Source organism: Pongo pygmaeus, chromosome 6 (assembly GCF_028885625.2).
Source record: "Pongo pygmaeus isolate AG05252 chromosome 6, NHGRI_mPonPyg2-v2.0_pri, whole genome shotgun sequence".
NCBI lineage: Eukaryota > Metazoa > Chordata > Mammalia > Primates > Hominidae > Pongo > Pongo pygmaeus.
In genome coordinates, this window is record NC_072379.2 from 76,751,003 (window position 1) to 76,768,936 (window position 17,934).

Genomic DNA, 17,934 nt, shown 5'->3' on the forward strand with positions numbered 1-17,934 from the left:
ATCACGAGGTCAGGAGATTCAGACCATCCTCGCCAACACGGTGAAACCCCATCTCTACTAAAAATGCAAAAAATTAGCCGGGCGTGGTGGCGGTTGACTGTAGTCCCAGCTACTCGGGAGGCTGAGGCAGGAGAATGGTGAGAACCCAGGAGGCAGAGCTTGCAGTGAGCCCAGATCGCGCCACTGCACTCCAACCTGGGTGACAGAGCGAGACTCATTCTCAAAAAAAAAAAAAAAAAGCTTGACAAATATATCAACTGTTATCCTACAAAAAAGGAAAAAATTGTGATTTATAAGAGTTCTACAAAGTAAAATCCTAGGTTTAGGGGTTTAATTTTATTTTTTAAAATTAAGCTGAATAGGTATGAATTTGTTGTCAAAAGTGAAGCAGTTTTATATTTGGTGGTTATGAAATATATAAATTGAATGCAGCAGTAAAAAACTCTAAAACTTAAGATAAAGTGAACAAATTATACTGTACAGAGAAGAAATATAAAAGTAATAGGTCTAGAAAAATATTAGACATGTGGCAAGGTTAAATACAAAATATTGTCTAACTTGGTGAAAAAAATAATAGACACATATACATATATCTCAAGTCTCACCCTGAAGTTCAAGAATATAGTTTATAATTGGGTACAGATCTGATATTTTGCTCTAATAGATCTAGTTCCCAGGAGGCATAGAACTTCCAGCACTCGAGTCTGACTTCTTTTCCAGATCACAGATTCCTTCTTCCATGCTCTGTGATCATTCAGTTGCTGTTCTGAGAGTGGAACTGGTATATTGTTGGGCAGCTGTAATTGCTGTTTTTACTACACTAAGCTGAAATTGGACTCTGTAACTTTGCCCATTGGTCCTGGCTCATTGACACAACACAGAGCAGCTTTCCTTTGTCTCCCTATAGACTATCCTTCAAATCTACATTTTAGTTAAAAAATTTGTGTACTTTGTATGTTTTGATAATACAAAGCACTTGTCATAGTCTGTTTGGGTTGCTAAAGAATTAGCATAGAGTGGCTTATAAACAACAGAAATTTATTTCTCACTCTTTTGGAGGCTACATTAGGATGCAGCATGGTTGAGCTCTGTTGAGGGCCCTCTTCCTAGTTCAAAGACTGCAGTCTTTTTGCTCTGTATTCACATAGCAGAAGGGGCAAGGGGTTTCTTTTGGGCCTTTTTTAAAAGGACATCAATCCCATTCATGTGGCCTCTGCCCTCATGACTTAATTATCTCCTAAAGGCCCCACCTCACAACATTATTATCCTGGGGAATCAGGATTTTAACACACAAACTTTGGGGAGGACACAAACAGTTAGACCACAGCAGCACTTTCAATCACATCTCAGTGTATTTCCTTTACTCCCTAGATGTTTTTCCATATAGAATGCTTCCTCTCAAAATGTGACACTGAGAAATGAAAATGGTATTCTCAGACAAGCTCAGAACAAAGCCATCCAAAATACTAAAGGTTTAGTTTTTGTCAATCATTTTATATACTTATTTTGAACTTGTGGCCAACTAAAATAACTACAATATGTTTAACAGAAACTACTGCTAAACTAAGTCTAAAACAAAGGATATTTATAAAACTAGTATTTTTTTCTGTAACTGAAATTAAAAAGGTTTTCTGTATTTTCACTAAATTATGTTCCTAAATTTTAGCCTTTCTTTTAATATTATGAGAAACATAGTTGTAATTTACAATATTAGCTATTTCTTTCAATATTGTCTCCTAAAACTATATACCATGATCCCATGGCATTTTCCATGTCTTTGATTGGTGTGGAGAGCTGGAGATGTCTCCAGAGACGTTTTTCCATATTGAAATCAATCTACTGATTGACAGTTTCAGAATATAGATATTAAACCAGCTATTGAATCCAATCTATATTTTTAACCTTGTCCTTATAGATATAATTAGAAATAAACAAATGTTTTATTGAACCCAAGAGAATGTATTTATTCTAATATAATAGATCATACTAGAGGAAATGAGGTCTTTTAACAGAACTTCTTAAGAAACTCATATTAGCAGTAAACAGACATTTTCTTTATTTCATTTCATTAATCCTAATACTCTCTCAAAACTGGCCTGTGTGTCAGTCATAAAGCTGCTCTAAGACGCTGGTTCAGAAGTATAATCAGAATGACAGTTCCCCATAGCAATTTGTCTAAATAAAAATCAGAGGGATAATTCGGAATCACAAAACTTGAGCTATTTCCTACCTTTTAGGAAGTTGCAGTGAAACTCTGCCATCAGGTACTATATCAATCAGCATTCCAGCCATAAATAAATGGACTCAGGTCTTTCCCACTGGAATTTCTTTCTTAGTTTATTCAATTAATTTTTAAAATTGTTCTATCAAATCTTTAGCAGATGAGGAAGCAGATGCTTAGCATTCCCATAGCTTAAGAGTCAGAGTCAGTAATCGAATTGAGCCACATCTTACTCCAAAACTATATGATTTAACCCATGTCATAGCTCTCTGGATTTTGAATTTTGCATTTATAAAATGAGGAGGATGAAGTAGAATCTACCTAAAATTCTTTCAATAAGTAACACTCAATTCAATTTTATACTAAATATAGTGATATAAGCCAAATGTATCTATAGAAATAGCCACTTGTATATTTGCTCTATATGGAAGCAATTTTATTCTTCCTTTGTTCTTGAACAAATGTCAAGAAATACATATTTCCATGTCTCTCCCTCCACACACTCTCTCTCTCCCTCTCTCCCTTTTTTCTGTAGCTATCAGGCATTTTAAACATCAAGCAGTGACTGCAAAAGACTCCACATTGAGATACACTTTCAAAACAATTTAGCTACTTTGAAATGTAAATTTGATAAGCAAAAGCACTACTGACACAGTTACTGTACTCCTTGCAGAGCATTAAACACGTGCAATTGAGCTCATTTTGTGATAAGAACCTGCGTTTATTGGAGAACAGCATTTGGAAGTAGTCCATTAGCAAATTCCAAGATATCTGAAATGAGAAGAAAGTATTAAATTGAAAAGGGAGATTTGAAGTGATATCTACTGTATTAGTCTGTTCTCACACTGCTATAAAGAAATACCTGAAACTGGGCAATTTATAAGAAAAGATTTAATTGACTCATGGTTCCACAGGCTGTACAGGAAGCATGGCTGGGAGGCCTCAGGAAACTTTCAATCATGGTGGAAGACAAGGGGAAGCAGGCACATCTTACATGGCTGGAGAAGGAGCAAGGGAGTGAAGGAGGAGGTGCCACTCACTTTTAAACAGCCAGATCTCACGAGAACTCACTCACTATTAAGAGAACAGCAAGGAGGAATCTGCCCCACGATTCAATCACCTCCCACAAGGCCCCTCCTCCAAAACTGGGGATTATAATTCAACATGAGATTTGGGCAGGGACACAGATCCAAATCATGTCATCTACCCACTGATGTGCATATGTAATAATGGGTTAAATTCTGTATAACATGAGTCCCTGCTAATTTTGTTTAATAATGTTGCCTCTTCAGTTTTGTCATGCCAGTCAAGACCTGCACTGTCACAACTTTTTGTTGAAAATAGCTTGTGTTTGCCCCGTCACACCCTACTGTTAAGCAGAAAACTCTCAATATGATCTGAGGCTAGATTCCAGGCATTTGTATAGATAAATAACTATTTCTGAATATTTATATTTTTCTTGGTAAGAAGTTTTGTGTTCCTTGTAATTTAAAAGCTTTTAAGCATTGGTTTTTAACAAAATACCAAAGTTTATTTTTAATTAAATTTATTTTTTATATGGAAAGAGCCTTCACTTGTGCTAATCCTTTAACACCATTCTTTGATGTCAGCTAATTTTCCTGTAGAGAAGGAAGTTGTGTCTATAATTCTGCAGATTTTATTAGAGTAAGAAACAATGAATAATAATATTTTAGGATTCCTGCAAAAAATGTGGCTCCTTCGGCAATAATCCAGTATAAAATAAGTCTTTAATTCTTTAAAGGAATATATTAAATTAATTTGTTTTTGTTTTTTTGAGATGGAGTTTTGCTTTTGTTGCCCAGGCTGGAGTGCAATGGGGAGATCTCAGCTCACCACAACCTCCGCCTTCTGGGTTCAAGTGGTTCTCCTGCCTCAGCCTCCTGAGTAGCTGGGATTACAGGCATGTGCCACCATGCCCAGCTAATTTTGTAATTTTTTTTTAGTAGAGACAGGGTTTCTCCATGTTGGTCAGGCTGGTCTTGAACTCCCAAACTCAGGTGATCCACCCACCTCGGCCACCCAAAGTGCTGGGATTACAGGTGTGAGCCACTACACCCAGCCAAATCAATTTTTATAATTCCTATTTGCCATATTCTATTCATTGTTCAACGTAAAGGATGCTACGCTTATATTCAGAGCTGAAATTGATGAGGAAAGCACAGAAATAAATTTTGTTCACTCCTTCTGACATGTAAAAGAATGGAGTCACTATGTCCATACTGCTACAGCTATTGTTCCTATAGGTTGTTAAGAACATATATTGATCAAGACATGTCAACATTATTCTAAGAGTTAATATTCAAAATACTTAGCAACAGGCAGATTATAGGCACTAATTAACCAGAAATGATTTTGGCCATTAAGAATTCATAGCACTGTATAGATTTGTGCCACCTGAATATCAGTCCTGGTGGTAGGTGCTATTATTTTCCCAGTTTTATAGATAAAGAACTGAGACTTTAAAAGATTGAATAATTTCTCCAAAGTCTATAGTCAATATAAGATTGAAACCTTGTCTGTTGAACCTAGGTTGACAAATCCTTGCTGTAACCACTACATAGATATTGGCTATCTCTATGTAGGATTTCGACGGGTGTTAAACAATGTGTGTTAGACAAGAGGACTTGACCATAATATTAAAATATTCTCATGAGTCTGGGAATGACTTTATATTTTGTAACCCAACACTATAATTTTACAAAATAAGAAAACAAAGTCTAAAGTAATTAAGTGATGCTCTATCTTATAGTGTGTTTCAATCCTTTGTCATTTAATGTGATTTTTATATGTTAAATATTAGAAACACTATTACTTATTATCATTGAACTTATTCATAGAAATAATAGGTGATGACAAATAGATCTGGATGACTGATTGCTTGCAGGTATTCACCATTTCAAAGAGTTTAAAGTTAAACCAATTTATAAACATAATTTAAATGTCTTACACTTTGATAGGCCAATTCCCATAAATAAACACGAAAGATACCAGAGGGCTGTGTGGTGGTTCAACTTTTATTTTTTCACGCTTTTCCACCAAAAATAGAAGGATTGCAGCAGGTATATGTGTCTGGAAGTCTGACCAATAGGCAGCCAGACAGTAGCCTCATCTATACCCTTCCCCACCCTATGAGGTCATCAATTTTTCAAGAGTTAAAAAAGAGAAGACAGCTCGGCGTGGTGGCTCATGCATGTAATCCCAGCACTTTCGGAGTCTAAGGCGGGCAGATCACGAGGTCAGGAGATCGAGACCATCCTGGCCAACATGATGAAACCCTGTCTCTACTAAAAATAGAAAAATTAGCTGGGCGTGGTGGCGTGTGCCTGTAATCCCAGCTACTCAGAAGGCTGAGGCAGGAGAATCACTTGAACCAGAGAATCAGAGGTTGCAGTGAGCCAAGATTATACCACTGCACTCCAGCCTGGTGACAGCGAGACTCCATCACTCTATCTCAAAAAGAAAAAAAAAAAAAAAACAGAGAAGAGTTGAATTCTGGGAAGATATTGCATGCATAGGTTATTTATTTTGTCATAAAATATCTTGGCTTTTTAAGTTAAATTTTATAGGTACTTTATATAGCATAACCTTAGCTCATTTCTTGCTTATCATATCATCCACACTTGCCATTTACATTTATATATATATATATCACCTACATATTTGAGACTTAAAAACTCAGTCCATCCATTCCTTTTCTAAATCATAGACTGCCTTATTCTTTGATCAATTTTTCCTGATTACTTTTGTTTTGCATTTTTTAGATCTGAGTCAAAATCGTGTGAAGGCTCCAGGGAATAGCTGCAACCTACATTATTACTTTAAAATTCAAAAAAATGTTTAAAGCATATGGTACGAAAAATTGTTCTTCTGATCTAACTTACCTGATTTGGAGAGTTAGTGTTCATGGAGTTGTGCTGAGCTTCAAACAAATACTAGGTGAATGATTGAGGACAGACTCTTATTGATCTTACCAAGAGTTTTAAAATTAAAAACAACAAGGCAAGGCACTGTGGCTCATGCCTGTAATCCCAGCACTTTGGGAGGCCAGAGGCCAAAGCAGAAGGATTGCTTAAGTCCAGGAGTTTGAGCTCAGCCTGGGCAACAAAGTGAGACCCTGTCTCTGCAAAAAAAATTCAAAGGAAAATTAGCTGGCTGTGGTCGTATGCATCTGTAGTTACAGCTACTTTGGAGGCTGAGGTGGGAGGATGGCTTGAGTCAGTCAAGGCTGCAGAGAACCACGATCACGCCACTGCACTCAAGCCTGGGAGTCAAAGGGAGACTCTGTCTCAAAATAAAACAAAACAAAAACAACAATAAAAACAAACTTGAATGCCACATAGCAGTTTTTTTGTATGTCATTTATCCTCCTTTGATTTCCTCCTTTGATTGTTTCACCTCTTCTCCCTTCTTCCCATAAATACAGGATTCCCCTGGTGAGTCACACCTTAAATATACCCACAAGGCATACATTCTAGTAGGAACATAAAAAGCCCTTCCTTCATGAATATACATTAAAATGGAGTGAAGGACCTTCTCCTACCTCTTTGACTATCAGTATTCATTGTCTAATAGAATATTGAATTATTTTCTTCCAGGTTCCCCATTTAAAAATCAATGTTCTGCTAGACTGAGCGAACTGACAGTAGTATAAGGCTTGCTATACCAACAACAGGATGCCCTGGGAAATGGAATCTAAGGCTGCCTCTGTCAATGATGAGAGAGATAAGAAAGAAAAAGCACAATGGTATATGTTTCATTTGCAGTCATGAGGATTTTTGCGAATTTTTTAAGGGAAAGGAGAAATATGGATTAACCTCAAGAGGATATTAAATCAAATAAAAGGATTAAAACTATCTGTTAATTACTTTTAGGGATGGATGAACCTTGCCATATTTTGGGTTTATTGAGTATCTCTAATTTTCCAAATGTCTGGAGTTTTCTTTAAAAAAGCTTCCTCAGTTACCTTTGTTCTACAGATCTTGCATAATTTATGGTAAATCCAAATTAAAATATTTTAATTTGGTTTGCAACTAAGAAAACATTTGGCTTTATGCTTTTTCCTATTGATATTTGAAGTTTCATTTCAAGCCAAGATTTAACTCTTCTAGAAGTTTTATGTGTAATAAAACAGTGTTTATTTTTAGAAAATTGATGTAGCGTTTGCTATATCAATAACACTCTTATTATTAAGGAAGGAGACAGAAATTTTAAGGGTACACATTATGCATAGCTGTGTTGATATTGTTTTAGACATAATCTATTGGTTTTAATAGGAGTGAAATGCAGCCTTTCCAAATATATGCTGAATGCACCAGCATTTATAAAATAAAACCTTTTAAATAGAAGTTTAATTAATTTTTATTTTATGTCATTACTTTTGGAAAACATCATTTTTGTCACATTTACCTACTTTGGAAAGTATAAACAAGAATATGATTTGTAAAAACTATGTGTTTGACCTAAATTTTATGTCTATATTGAATTTAATGTAGTGGCAACTTTAAGTAAATTCATAAACATAATCAATCTTACTTTGTGTGTGTGTGTGTATATATATATATATATATATATGTATATATATATATATATATACACATACACATATTTTAATTCTCAAAACACCATCAGCAAAAGAATGGTTTTCAGTATGGTTGAGAAGACTACTTGTCATCATATACTCAAGCCTCTGCTAAGACTACATCTATTCAACCAACCCATTTTCATCATTGTTTCTTTTTTTCTTCTGGGACTTACTTGCAATTCTATTAGAGTACCCAGTATATACTCAGTGATCAAAATAGTCTCATTCTGTTGATGGCAATAACATTTTTTATTTTTTTTTTGTCTAAAAAGAGCCATCTTACCTGTGAATATAGCAATCCAGAGCATCTTTTCTATTGCTGTGAATTTCCAACTGCGAAACCATTTTGCAGATTTCTGCAGAAGAGGTTTGTTACAGGCCATCAAAACAGCATTCAAGGGCTCATTTTCATTTGTATAACAGAGATGTCATTTTTCTAATTTTCTCACCAATGTACCCTGAAGTTTTTTATCTTGTCCAATATTTTTTCAGAAGACAGATATTGTTTTATCTAAAAATACATTTTTATCTTTAGGGACAATAAAAATCTAGAATCAATAAAACTGTGGTTAGTAAATATATTTCTGAGATAAGAAAAAAATAATCATTAGTGATCATTAGACATTCGATCCCACCAGGGGGCATCCCTGGCACAGGGTAGTTTCATCTAAGCATTTAGCTGAGTTTTCCTCAAACTGGCTATGCCTCTTAAAAATAGCATATTCTCAGATCTGCTGTGAATGGACTATGGTATAGGATTTCCAAAATCAATTTCTAAAGTATTCTTTCAATCCCTCTAGAAAGAATATACATGCAAGTACCACTTAGCTTCTTTAACATTTGAATTTGAAGTAAAGAAGTCAAGATAGGCCAAGGTCTGAGGAAGTTAAAAGAAGTTGACAGGCTGCTTTTGACTTCTCTTAAATGTGTTTATATATATATGTGTGTGTGTGTATATATATATTTATGTATATATGTATATACACACATATATGTGTGTATACGTATATACACACATATATGTGTATATACGTATATACACACATATATGTGTATATACGTATATACACACATATATGTGTATATACGTATATACACACATATATGTGTATATACGTATATACACACATATATGTGTATATACGTATATACACACATATATGTGTATATATGTATATACACACATATATGTGTATATACACACATATATACATATATACACACATATATGTGTATATACACACATATATACATATATACACACATATGTGTATATACACACATATATACATATACACACACACACACACACACACACACACACATATATATATATATATACTGCAGTGAACCATGATCACATAATAAAATACATATATTTCATTCGATTTGGGGCACATAACCTTGTTATTTTACAAACAGGTTCTTCTTACCTTATTTCACATCATTTCTATAGATGACTCTTAAGAAATTATATTTTAAGATTCTTTGGTTCTTGGATAATGTTATTGGTTTTTTTTTTCTTTTGCTTTGTTTTTAATTGAGGAATGGGAATGACCTCTAAAGCAAAAACAGAAGTTTCAAAATTACCAACGATTTGTTCACAACTGCTGAAGATACAGGAAACTTGGAGAAACAATGGTGATGTCCCTGTTAGTGTGTGCCATTGCAAATAGAACCATTAAAATGCACTTGTGATATTTGTATTAGCTTTTCTTCTATTTTTATAAAGACTGTTCTTCCCTAACATCTTTGTGCTAAGCAGGGTCTGTGATTCTTCTCATATATGGCAATTCCTTAATTTTTAGGTCTTTTCTGAGTTGGTTTTCAATTCATTAATTTAAAACACCAAGATGTTTCTTACTGCCTTTCCAGAAATGCATATTTTATTTGGCCACATACCTCTCAAGACAGATTCAATGAAACTTGGAACTGCTGAAAACATTTACTAATCTTTGATTGCTATTTGCAGTTGGAGGTAACTGTCTCCTACATCCTTTTCCCACTCAACTCAGAGAAAATTAAAATTGACAGAAACAATTTCTAGAAAGACAGTGGAAAAAATGAACAAAGGAGTTGAAAACGTATATCCTCTTTTTTTGCATTAAGGCTTTTTCACATTGCTTTAAGTAACTTTTCTGTTTTAACAGTAGTTCAAATGCATAATATGTACACATTCAAATTATACAAAGACAATCATATAAAGTCCCTTAATTTGACTGATAAGAAAAAAAGCTGTTTTGGGTACTCATTATGTACCCAATATATATGAGTCAATTGCTCTTAAAACTATAGTGATCAGAGGTAAAATTAATGGATACAAATTGAAAAAGAGTTTTAAGATCACAATACATTAAAACCAACAAAACATCTTGTTTTGCCATGGGTTTGTCAATAGGTAAAATGTGTAAACCATTATAATATAACTGATAATGCAGTATTATTCTTTTTCACATCTGTGCAATGAACATTTTGTTTTAACTCTAAGTAAAAGCTACCTGAAAAAAAAATTCAGGGACATAGCTCACACTTTAGGGTTCTATGACCAGATATTATTTTCTTCCATTAAAAACTTAGAGACTGCAGTGTGACACCCCATGGATAGTCTATAATAAGGTTTGTTTGTCACACACAATGTATTAAAATTTAGGAAATTGTACCACTTTATTTACATATTCTGCATTACTCGAAAACTAAGTGACAGTAACACTGGATTGTCATTTCGCCAAGGCAATATTTGCTGAGACCAACTGGGTCTTGCCTTCCTTAGCTAGAATATATATTACTAAATTTGCCATAAGCCTCTCCATTTCTTACTGTTTTTACAGTTGACTGAGTTCATTCATTTAGTAACTGCCTGGCCCTCTAAGCATTCCATTTGCAATTCCTTTTATAAAAGATGTAGCTTCAATGAAATCCTCAAGCTGAAAGTCTACTGGGAATTCTGGGATATTCTGAGGTCTGTATGGGACTGGAGTCTATTCCCAGACAGGCTCAGGACGGTGTATTGAGAGCAATGGTTTTGAGCCCTGATTGCATCCAATGCCCTCTCCTATCACAAATGTTTTATAAATATTCGTTTTTTAAAAGTGGAATAAAATTTCAAGATAATAGACCCTACTTAGGCACATAATTTATACACACTGCCCTCATTACTATGATGATGAATTGAAGAAGTGTGAGATAAATGCTTGGTCATGATTATATTAGAAGACACAATGAATTAGACAGATGTACACCTATAAAGAGTTACACTACAAATATAAAAGTGAATGTGAACTGATCCAAGTGTGTACCTGTGATGATTTTAATGGCTAAAACAGCATTGTACTCAGCAACATGATTTTCTGAGATGGTTGGCATAGTAAAGAATTCCTGGTAAAGTTTCAGATGAAAGAAAACACACAATGTTTCTTCTAGATACGTGGTAGTACATTTACAGGGCTAAATGTAATTAAAACCAGGCCAAAACTACTTTGTGTAGGTATGAGAACGTGTGAGTAAGATCTGACTTGGCTCCACTCAAGTACACACACCTTTCACTATTATGCCATCTGTTATCTGGTGAGAACTTAGAAAGTCAAATGGCATCTGGAAAAATCTTTGTTCAGGAAGACTTTCTTTCTCATTAGAAGATATCTAACATCCTCAGACATAGACAAACCCTGGCCCAACTAAATAAGTGGCAATAGTGCCTTCCAGTTGTTTTGCCAACCAAAACAAAATAAAACAACAGATATCTCCTGCAGATAGTACTGGACTCTGAAGAGGAACAATCGTCTAACGTGAACAACTGTCCAGAATTCTTAAGCAAATATAATCTTGAAAGGTAAATGGTTGGTGTTTTAAAATTTGAATTGACAGAGAAGGAAAACTTTAATTGTTTATGTGGTTTGTAAAATCTTATTGCATTAGCATGTCAATGCATTTGCAAAAAATTCCTTGCTTTAAATTAAATAATTTCTAGTATTTGTTTTCAGGTAATTTCAAATTATTTTTGGAAGTCCTATAACACTACAAAGATATTTTGTAAAATTTTTTTAGAAATCAAAACAAAATCCAACTTTTATATATGCTATATAATAAAGAAGTGAAAAGAAATAATTTGCAAGCAAAATTTTCAGTTTTGGGAAAGACTATTGTATATGTTTCCTTTTCCTTTTATTTTTAATAATAAACACATAGAAAAGTAACTTTGACTTTTCTCCAATAGCTGCTGCAAAATGCTTTGTTTATTTAAAGCCTCATTTGTAAACATAGATGTAAAAAATTATATTTTATCTCAGGTTTGATTTGGAGATTAAATGTTGATTAAAATTTGATTACTTGTTTCAAAACAAAATATAAACTGATTTTAAGTCTAATACTCAAATATTTTGCACTAAAATAATTTCTATGGTTTTTAAATTTATGCTGTTTTTTTAAGTGAAAAATGAGAAATATTAAGTTGTATTTATCAAATAATGCATTGTGAACATGTGTAGTCAAATCTTACAAATTAAAAAAATAGGTATAATCATAGGTCTTTTTTCTCTTTGTTTATGACTTTCTGATACGCCTGTGGAATTTTGATTACATAAATTTTATTTATAATCTGGATAAGCATATCCTGAGACAAATTTGCAGAAATCATTCCTTTCATGATTATATTGTTTCCTATCATCTGTGTTCCTTATGTTACAATGGTCTCTGGTGGTATCCATTAAGCAACATATGGCCAAGAACCATTGTAGGGTGGCTGGCAAGAAGGCTGAATAGGAACAGTTCTGGTCTGCAGCTCCCAGCAAGATCAAAGCAGAAGGTTCCTGATTTCTGCATTTCCAACTGAGGTACCTGGCTCATCTCATTAAGACTAGTTAGACAGTGGGTGAAGCCCACAGAGGGTGAGCGGAAGCAGGATGGGGCGTTGCCTCACCTGGGAAGCACAAAGGGTCAGGGAACTCCCTCCGTTAGCCAAGGGAAGCCGTGAGGGACTGTGCCGTGAGGAACAGTGCATTCTGATTCAGATACTACGCTTTTCCCACGATCTTTGCAAACCACAGACCAGGAGATTCCCTCAGGTGCCTACAACTCCAGGGCCCTGGGTTTCAAGCACAAAAGTGGGCAGCCGTTTGGGCAGACACTGTATACACTACCTGCCCATTAGTCACTTAGTAGCTGTCTTGGTTGTCAGAACAACAGATCACAAGAAGAAGGGTAAGTACCATATAAGACACATTGGGAGAGAGAAAGGGAGGCCACATTCATCTGACTTTTATTACAGTATATTTTTATAATTGTTTTATTGTATTATTAGTTATTGTTAACCTCTTACTGTGCCTAATTTTTAAAGTTTACTATAGGTCTATATGTTTAGAAAAAACAAAGTTTATAGAGAGTTTAGTACTATCTATGGTTTCAGGCATCCACTGGAGTCTGGGAATGTAACCCTCAAGAACAAGGGGGAAACTACATTTTACCCTTGAACAACATAGGTTTGAACTGTGTGAGACCACCTATATGCTGATATTTTTCAACCAAATGCAGACTGAAAACACAATATTCACAGGATATGAGATCCACATATACAGAAGGCTGACTTGTCATATATGCAGGTTTCTCGGGGCTGACTGCAGGACTTGAGTATGCATGGATATTATGCAGGAGGTCCAGGAACAAATCCTCCGTATACATCAACCGACAACTGTACTATATTAAAAAGTGGGAACTTTTAGGTGGTAATTAGGCCATGAGGGCTCACCCTTAGAATGGGATTAATGCCTTTTAAAAGAGCTTGAGGGACTGAGTTTACCTGTCACACTCCTTCTGCATGTGAGGACACAGAGTTCATCCCCTCCAGAGGAAGCAGCATTCAAGGCATCATCTTGGAAGCAGAGACCAGGCCCTTACCAGGCATCAAACTTGACAGTGCCTTGATAGCGGACTTCACAGCCTCCAGAACTGGGAGAAATAAATTTCTGTTTATAAATTCCCCAGCCTCTGGTACTTTGTTAGAGTAGCAGAAATAAACTAAGACACTCTGCTTTAAAATTTTTTACCTATGTGATAAAATCCTTGCTAATGATCTTCTTTCTTCATTCAATCACATATTCACACCATTGTATAACATAGATCTTAGATACTACCCAGAGGAAGACATAATCAACTACAGATCATCATCATCTATCATGGAATGCTTATACAAACATAATTTTACTATATTTAAAATATTTAAGCCTACTAACAGTCTGGTTCTAAAATATCTTAGCAAAACCATTTGGTGAATACCAAGCTCAAGATACATGTTTCTGACAATTTTTTAATGTATCAAAGTATATAAAATAAATAATTTGAACAGGGCTTTCAAGTCTATGGAGGATAGTTCTACATGCTGCATTTATTTTGATCTCTCCTCCTAGAATGGTACCTGTTTGTTCAAATGAACAGATATATGAGCTTTATAAAAACTGAATTTTATTTATTGTTTGCTCAGAGTGGGACATTTTCTTCGTTTTATATTTAAAAGGAGAATTATAGAATAATAATGCCCTATAAGAATTATTTTATTATTTTTTTAACTTGAAGAGTATTTACCACGTATCTCATAAATATTGTAAAATCATTCACTTTTTAACATCTTTAAATCTTTCTAGGAAAAGTGTCATAAAAATGCTACACCATTGCGGTTCTTTTATCTCTTTCTAAGCTGTCATCTTGGTTGTCAATTTTCCTCTGGGAAGGTGTTCTAAAGATGTTTTTGCAGAGCATCATAGTAGGGCTTTAAACTAAGCATCTAAAACCGTTCACTATGAACACAGGGTAAATTGGGTTACATTGGAATGACAGTATATTCATTTGCAAGTCCCCTGACACAGTTATTTCAACAACTTAGCTTTTGCATTTCTAGTCAGCTCCCAGCTGCAGAGGGAAATTCAATGGCCTCATTATTGTGTCTGAACTGAACTGTGTCACGCAGGAGGAAAGCCAGAGTCAGAGGCAGATTGGGCCTTCCGGTTCATCTGCAGTTTGAGCTGGTTCAGCAGCAGCCCTGAAGTCCGGAGGTATGATAGCATCAGCTCTCACGTGATGAAGCTCTGGTTCCTGTTTAAATCCTAAAGGAATAGCAATTTTTGCTCTTTGAGACATGCAGAATTCTTTTGAACTCCTGTTGGATTCAGGGATCACAGGGATCAGCTTGACTCTTGGAAGCGGGATGTATTCATTCAGAGGCAGCAGCTTTGGCAGCCAAAGAGGATTGTCAGAGCCTATTTTCCTTTTAGCAGCAGGAGTAAGTACTGTAAAGAAACAGGGCTCAGGGAGGCTGCATGATGCATAAACAGTATGTAATCCACTGAATGTGCTGGGAATTAGAGAATAAGGGAACAGGAACACAATTCTGCTGCTACTACACTGTATGGGCGACACTGTTCCACTGTGTAGACTATTGCTTGCTAAACAGGTTTTGCTTTTTGGAGGAAGTAAAGTATCCCATACGTATTGAGTTTCTCTCTCTCTCTTCATCATATATTTAACCTCCATGGTTTACACACTCCCACCTTCCACAAAAATTAAGATTTTGTCACTGAATTCTGAACTGATGGCATACATGTCTCTTTCTTTACACTACTAAATCATGCCACTTATTAAAATCTATTAAAAGAAAATAAAAGAGTGACAGGGAAGATTGCGGTTTAATAGCAAAAATCAACTCAAGCATCAAAATAAGCATAGGGCAATGCTGAGCGTAGCAAGGATGATACTGTTTTATGCATACTAGGGAAAAAATATACTTCAGAGGAATGACAACTAGTAAGTGGAATAGAAAATGTTTTCCTGGTGATTTGTATTATAGACAGGATTTGACTCTTTGGGTAGACTTGCAAACACGCTGGGCAGGAATAAATAAACAAGACTGCTATCAATCATTGGATATTTATGCTAAGAAGGACTATTTTCTTCTTTCTTTGTCAGTTGTTTAATGGGCTACACAGCATGGCTCCTGAAGACTATGGCTCCAAGCCCTGAAGGCACATACTCCAAATCCAGCACATGCTCTCTCCCTGCTAATTTTCCAGCACTATTCAGAAGAAGGAAACTGGATGTAGGAAACAGCAATAGAAAGAAGAGGGGCTTGGCCAAGCGTAATACTTGCAGCTGCGTTTCTGTTTCTGGGAGAGCTCTGATTTGCTGTTTCTTCGCAGCAGCATGTTCAGGAGAGTGAGATTTGGCATAGGCTTTCACATGGCTTTCTTCTTGCGGCGAAGAAGAAATGGCAGGAACTCCATTAGTACATTTTTAAATTGCCCACTTATTTCCCATTGAAAGGGAGAGATTTTAGGCTATTTTACAGGATAATAGAATAATGAACAGCAATTAGTCAAAGGTCATAAAAAGAATGCTTCTTAGTATGATAACATTTGTCAGCACAATTGTGTCATTTAGATAGAAAGGTGCTTTTCATTTTTTGCTGTCACTGTGTTCAATTTCTAAACATTTTAAATTCAAGAAAATAGTATCAATGTAAACCCTGCACTGCTACTTTAGCCTTGGAATCAAGAGGATGTTTAAGAAAAATACATTTTAATGTGTCAGCTTATCAGTAAATTTTGACTTTTTAAGCTATCATACTTATTTTTTTCTACAATTTGTCAAATTGATTTTGACACAGTGTCTATGCTATGCGTGGTGAATATAAATTAGATCTGGGTAGCCAACATTTTAAATGTTTTAGTCATCTTGTAAATATTCAAATGCATGGCTTCCAAAAGAATGTGAACTACTGGGCACTGGCAACATGTTTTCCAGTAACTGAATTAGCAGAATTGGGCATTGTGGGAAGCCTCTACCATTTGGTTACTTTACAGTTCTCAAGGCTAAGGAAAGGAGAAGGAACACAAAAGACACAAATGCTTCAGATTCCTCTCCCTTGACATCAAGGCAGTGAATGTGTGAATGGAGATGACATGCTCCTGAACTGCAGAATATTGAATGATGGTTGCCTTTAAAAGAAATCTAACATTGCTACAGTATTCCATTTAGGGCCCATAAGTCTGCATTATGTATTGAATAATAAAAAGTCACCTAATATTTCTATCTGAAATATGCTTTTCCTATTGTGTAACTGGTTGTAGATAAAATTGTTTAACATTTGTTCAATAGGCATTTATTGAGCATATATTTTGTCAAAGAATATTTGTTAGACACTAGAAGAATGAAGATCTGATCTCTTCCAGGCATGTAATAAATAGCATATTGAAAGGTAGAATGCATTTTGTTCAATAAATTGTGGCAGAGGTAGCATGCAATGGAAAGTTACTAACCAAAGGAAAGAACGTTAATTTCAACTGGTTTAATTTTAGAAAGCTTTATGAAGAAATTGACATTTGAGTTAAGCCTGAAACAGAGATCAGAATGTCCATAAAGTGAAAGAAATCATGAGCAAAGGCAACTAGTTATTAAAGCTCACACTACAGCTTAGAAAGGCTGAATTATAGAATGCGTGGAAATAATAACATGATAGTGGTGAAAACATTCAGCTTGAGTTTATTAGGAAATAGATGTCAATAAATTCCAAATTAAAGCACACTATGCCTAGTGGTTAAAATGCATTTTGGGAGAAAATCCGACATAAACTTTGATTCATATCTTGCCTATTCCTCTCACCCACAGGAGCAATTCTTAGCATCTCCAAGCTTCAACTGTAAAATATATCAAGTGTAAAACCTATATAATAAGTTTGTTATAAAGGCTTTATTGAGATACTCTATATAATATATATAAAATATACAAATACTGTGCCTAATAGTCATTTATGGTAACTTCAATTATATCAGTAATATTAGCTTTGTTGTTATTATTATGTAGTTTAAGATCAAGTTGGAGCCATAGTTTGTGGCCAAATGTTATGGAAAGAATTGAAAGTTTTGCTAACCTCACTGTAAATTGATTATTAATTGGAAAATCTATTTTGAAGAAGACAGCTGTGATATTATAAAAGCAGCTTTACAAGAGTGACTCCGGCATGTGATGGTTGTGGTGAAGGCATGATCATCTATCAGCAGGTTCCATTAATAGGCTGAGGATGAGTAAATGAGAAAGGCAGATATAGCCCAGTAATAGAAATTGTTGTCCA

At 35.0% G+C, this 17,934-nt stretch overlaps 1 long non-coding RNA gene across 1 annotated transcript; it reads left to right on the forward strand.

Annotated features, from left to right (window-relative positions):
* The first annotated feature begins 14,864 nt into the window (after nucleotides 1-14,864).
* Nucleotides 14,865-16,889, forward strand: LOC134739830 (uncharacterized). Its single transcript, XR_010126859.1, has 2 exons — nucleotides 14,865-15,090; nucleotides 15,774-16,889. It is a non-coding gene; the product is annotated as an uncharacterized LOC134739830 (long non-coding RNA).
* Nucleotides 16,890-17,934: the final 1,045 nt, after the last annotated feature.